Raw genomic sequence first — 6,114 nt, forward strand, 5'->3', positions numbered from 1 at the left:
ATGTTTGCAAGGTCATAAATGTTTATTAGGTCAGTGAGAATACACATACACAGATATGAACAATATCTGGTTTAAAAGGACAAATGCAGATTAGAAGGTCGGTCCGAATACAATACACAGACATGGTTAGTATGTGGTACATTGGGTCATATGTGGTATATGAGGTCGGTCTGAATACAATACACAGACATGGTTAGTATGTGGTACATTGGGTCATATGTGGTATATCAGGTCGGTCTTAATACAATACACAGACATGGTTAGTATGTGGTACATTGGGTCATATGTGGTATATCAGGTCGGTTTGAATACAATACACAGACATGGTTAGTATGTGGTACATTTGGTCATATGTGGTATATCAGGTCGGTCTTGCTACATACACCTAGTGGTGCCTTCCTCAGCTACCTTATTAGGTAGCTGTTGCCTTTGGCCAGGAGCAGATGTCGTCAGATGGTGTCCAACTATCTCTGGGTGTTTTGGCCCTGAACCATAACACCCTCAAGCTGGTGGGCCCAACAGTGAGTGGCCAGCTCACTGCCCATCTGCTCCTGGTTTCCAGCATTCCTCCTCTCTCCTGCTCCATAGCTCGTTCCGCCTCTTCCCCCATCCTCCGTGTTGCAAGCTTCTTGCTACGCTCATCCAGGCCTATCGCTGAAAGGAAGTGCCATGCTGACCTTGCTGGAAATCCCCGACACCCGACCTCGACAGGGAACACCCACGTCTGCCAGCCCTGGTCTCTGCAGTCCTGGGCTAGCTGCTGGTATTTTGTGACTTTCCTTTCATGTGCCTCGTCACAACCCTCCTCCCATGGCACTGTGAGCTCCACCAAGATGACTTTCTGGTCCTTAGCAGACCACAGCACTCTGTCTGGGCGGAGGGTTGTCTGAACCATGTCTGGAAATTGCAGTTTCCTCCCAAGGTCCACCCTCATCTCCCAGGAGCTTGCGGTGTGAAGGATGTTCGCCCTCGTCCTCCCAGTGGTCAGTCTCGGCTTAGCTCCCTCCCTAAGGAAGGTGATCGTTCTCTCTGGGGCTGTGCTGGCTGGTCTCTTCTTCACCCTCTCACGCTCGATGGTGTCAGCAAGGGAACGCAGAACTTTATCATGGCGCCACCTATTCCGACCTTGGGTTAGGGCTGTTCTGCACCCAGACAGTATGTGCGCCAGCGTCCCTTTCTGCTTGCACAGCTTGCAGAGTGGATCCTCTCTCAGCCCCCACAAGTGCAGATGCACTGGTGAAGGGAGGGTGCTGTAGACAGACCTCAGGAGGAAGGAGATTCTGTATGGCTCCAGACGCCACAGGTCTCTCCAGGTGATCTTGCGCCTGGGTAAATCCCATTTTGTCCAGGCACCCTGGGAGCCTTGTTCGACTGCTCTGGCCATATGCTTCTCCTCTTCCCTGCTTCGCACCTCTGCCTGCACCATCCCCCGTCTGGTCTTTGAGTTTGCCTTTCCCCATGTTTGGAAGTGGCCAGAGCCAAGGCCTTGCCTGTGGACACATTGGTTGCCAACTATGTCTCGCAACTGTAGAGAGCTCACTGCCTGCTCCACAGCTGTGTTGGCAGCCCACTTACGCCCCGACCTGGTTGTGACGCCTGCTTGGTTCACCAGGTCATCCCTGGAATCCCTCAGGCTAAGGAGGGCTTTGCACTTTGCTACTTTTAACTCCTCGACCACCGATGACAAGGGGAGTTGCAGTTGGCCAGACCTGATGTAGAGGTCCACTGAGGTGAAACTTGGGGGGATGCCAAGCCACCTCCGTAAGTGCTTGCTGGTTTTCCTCTCAATGGCCTTGACAGATGACATAGGGAAGTCATAAACTGTGAGGAGCCAGAGGAGCCTGGGCAAGGGTCCATGCTGGTACAGCCAGGTCTTGAATTTGCCCGGGAGTAGAGATTTCTCGATTTTCCTCAGCCATTCCTCAGTCTGCCTTACCGCCTCTGTAACATTTGCTCCGTCTGACAGTGATGCGTTGAACCACTTACCCGGGCACTTTATTGGGTTGCTTTCAATGGATGGGATGGGCTCACCTTGGACTTGAAGGCTGAACTTGCTGGTCACTCTGCCCTTTTTGATGACCATGAGCCTGGATTTTCTGGCTTTAAACAGCATCCCAGCCCAGGAGGCTACACTTCCCAGCGTCTCCAGCACCCACCTTGCTTGGACGTGGGTCACGGTTGTTGCCGTCATGTCGTCCATGAATGCTCTCAGCACTGGTTGGACTATTCCAGAGTCCAGCGTTGGGCCCCGTGTTATGCCCTCGGCTGAGGATATCAACAGATTCATTCTGTGAAAAATGAGGGATGGTAATTACATGGTAATGACATTTTTCACAGAAACGCCACTACATACCCTACCTACACTCGCCTACACTCACAGACACCCGCAGACACTTTCATTCAGACACTGACACACACGCGCATGCGCACGCCGCACCTGTAGCCTTCCAAACATTCATTCAGTAGAAGTTTCTTTTTATCACGGTTAGCGCGAGATGACACACACGCACAGTAACATGTAAAAATTGTTTAACCATTCATTTACTCAGGAATGTCATTATTGTTTGTGTCTTTTGTAATATTTTTATTGTTGGTTTGGGAATATTGTGATATTTTGTATGTGGATTTAAAAGAGTGTTTTAATACTTTTTGTAACTTTATTTTCCTATTGGTTGAATAGTGAACCAATCAGCTGTAACTTGAAGATTGTGAGCTCTTTAAAAGGGCAGGCCTTTCTCATTCTAGAGAGAGAGGGTGAGGTTAACACACGCTTGCTGCGAGGCTGTGTAAAAGAAGTAAGTGCAAGGAAGTTTGTATTTAGAAATTATTTTGTTATAGTTGAAATTTAAGTTGCCTGATTTGAGGCTGGTTTTCTTTTGCGTTTATTCAGTTTTTTGTTTATCATATTTTTGTATCACTTCCGCACTGTAAATAAATCCGCACCTGTATCCACGATATTTTCAGTTGCCAAGTTTCCGTCTTCTTTTAACCGCTACTTGCAAGGGCCAGTCCTAACATGAGTTGGGGGTAGAGAAGCCCCTTTCTCACACATTCCCATGATGAATAAGATGGGGGAGATGGTACATCCCTTTTGGAGGTCTAGCCAGTTGGTAGTGAAGAGTGCAGATGTAAATCTCAGTCTGAACCCGGTGAGGTAGCCAGAGATCAGGCCTTGTATTGACGCTGGGATGTAGTAGTGGTTGAGCCCCTCTTGGATGAGATTGTGAGGTATTGACCCGTACATGTTAGAGAGGTCTAGCCACACCACTGTCAGGTCGCTTTTCTTCTTCTTCGCTTCCTGGATCAACTGGCTGATCATTGAGGTGTATTCTAGGCAGCCTGAAAATCCTGGGATACCAACTTTCTGGATAGACGTGTTGATGTAGTGATTCTGCGTCATGTAGGAGGTGATCCTTTTTGCCAGAACGGAGAAGAAGATCTTGCACTCCACACTTAGGAGAGATATTGTTCTGAATTTGGCAATTGCAGAGGATCCCTCCTCTTTTGGCACAAAACATCCCTCAGCCAGTTTCCAGCTTGCTGGTATTGTGCCCTTTGCCCAGATCTTCCTCAAGATCAGAGTCTCTTGAGTAGCTTTGGACATTTTTTGTACACCTTGTAAGGTATACCGCTGGGGCCGGGGGCAGATGCTGATTTGGCCTTGTGGACAACGTCCTGAACCTCCTGCCAGGTAGGTTCTTTTGCGTTCAGCGCGATGGTTGGTTTTGCAGGCCTCAAGATGTTGCGATTGGCATCTAAACCCCGGCTTCTGGTAGGGTCGCTGTGGGCTTCTGCAAGGAACTCTTCTGTCTCCAATTTAGAGCTGGAAAGCGTACCAGATTTCTGCTGTCCCAGAAGCGCCTTGGTGAAGCTGTAGGGGTCTTTAACAAACTGGGCGCGCCACTTCTCTTTCTTACGCCGCTGCTTTCGGAGGTTTTCTGCTCTCCTGAGCTTACACAGCTGTTCCCGGAGCTTGCTTGTTAGATCTTTGATCCCCTCTTTCTCAGGTGTTGAACTGGTCTTGAACAGCTTGTTTAGTCCCTTTATCTCACCCCTCAGGCGGCGAATCTCCTTCTCCCTCCTGTTCGGTTGCTGCTGTGGCTGTCGTTGGCCTCTCCGCTCCACTGTGCCGAATCTCTCCTTGGCGAGGTTGTATACAATGGTCGTGGTTGCATCGATCTTTCTGTGTACTGGGCCTGATGAGGTTGCTTCCAGGATCCCTTCCAGGTCATCGTCGAGTTGCGACCAGGCGTTGTTATCTGCCATCTTTGGCCACTGGATTCTTTCTCTCCATGCAACTTGGAGTGGTGTTGCTGGAGAGGGGTTCACATGGGTTGGTCTCTGGTGTTCGGGCTCCTCAGGTGCTGAGAGATCTTCAGCGCTGTGGTGTGCTTCCCGTCTTCTCGTCTGACCAGACTCTGGGTCTGTGCACTGCTCCTGAGTTGCTGGTGTCCCACACCTTGACCTGCTCTGGTGTTGTTTGAGCTCTCTGGCACTTCTGCAGACTTTCCCGCAGTGGCACCTAACAGTGAACTCCTCTCCTGTCAGCGTTGTTTGTTTAAGCTTTCTGAATACAATACACAGACATGGTTAGTATGTGGTACATTGGGTCATATGTGGTATATCAGGTCGGTCTGAATACAATACACAGACATGGTTAGTATGTGGTACATTGGGTCATATGTGGTATATTAGAACAGTGTGGATACACGTGCACTGATATATTATATATCAGTGGATAAAAGTGGGTAAAAGCTTTCTGAATACAATACACAGGCATGGTTAGTATGTGGTAGGGTCATATGTGGTATATCAGGTCGGTCTGAATACAATACACAGACATGGTTAGTATGTGGTACATTGGGTCATATGTGGTATATTAGAACAGTGTGGATACACGTGCACTGATATATTATATATCAGTGGATAAAAGTGGGTAAAAGCTTTCTGAATACAATACACAGACATAGTTAGTATGTGGTACATTGGGTCATATGTGGTATATCAGGTCGGTCTGAATACAATACACAGACATGGTTAGTATGTGGTACATTGGGTCATATGTGGTATATTAGAACAGTGTGGATACACGTGCACTGATATATTATATATCAGTGGATAAGTGGATAAAAGTGGGTAAGGGTGTCCGTCTTAACACAATACACAGAAAGGATATGAATGGTTAACGGGGCAAATATTAGTATGTGGGCATGCACATCATACTGTATGTTAAGGGACCTGTGAGAAGGCACTCCCTCCCATCTCATAATCGCAACGATTTTAAATACTGGTGAACGTTTGTTTGATTAGTCTGGACTGTCCAGGAGCGCACACGCACATTCATTCACACACACTCACACACACACACATACATGAACAAGCGCACACAAGACCTCTCCGAGCTATCTCTCCTGTATGGCGTTCAGGCCGGCCAGAACGGAGCCGGTGCCGGTGCTCGCACCAGTTACGTTCAGCACTAAAGTGCTTATCTGCGAACTGGGCTCATACCGTGCTCTGAACTTTTCCCCCACGTGACTGTGTTACCTGGATGAACCTGCTGTCAGTCTCGTTGTCGTCACAGTTCGCAGAGAAAAAACAAGTATTTTGTGGTTCGCATTGTCAACCAACTTTCCGTTTCGCGAACGCTAAGACCTTTGGCGTGAACACGACGGCCGGTACGCAATTAAGCGTTTCGTCTACAATCCATGGGTTGATTCGCCGTTCAACTACGTCACTGCCTTGAACATCTGTTCTACACTCAACGGTTGGAAATGCTGAAAGTTGATTGGTTCCCGACAAAGTGGGTGGGTTCCCGCTGTAGAGGGAAAGTTGGAAATGCTCCTCCTCAAGCTCCAGGCCCTAGTGTGTGTAGCTGAGTCGAACAGCGTTGCGTCACCGCTAGGGCGGAGCCCGGGTAGTTGAAGACTGCCATAAACTGCCGTGTCTGAGGATGTTACTGCAGCTGGGAGCTGATGTTAACGCATGCGACTGCAACAGTAGGACTACTCTCATCCGTACCATGTCTTAAACAAGAAGTTGCCCATAACAACTTTGAAAACATCCTACTGCTGCTCAAACGAGGTGCCAGTGTGAATATGGTGACCCATAATGGGG

The sequence above is a fragment of the Engraulis encrasicolus genome, chromosome 6, assembly GCF_034702125.1.
Source record: "Engraulis encrasicolus isolate BLACKSEA-1 chromosome 6, IST_EnEncr_1.0, whole genome shotgun sequence".
Taxonomy (NCBI): Eukaryota; Metazoa; Chordata; class Actinopteri; order Clupeiformes; family Engraulidae; genus Engraulis; species Engraulis encrasicolus.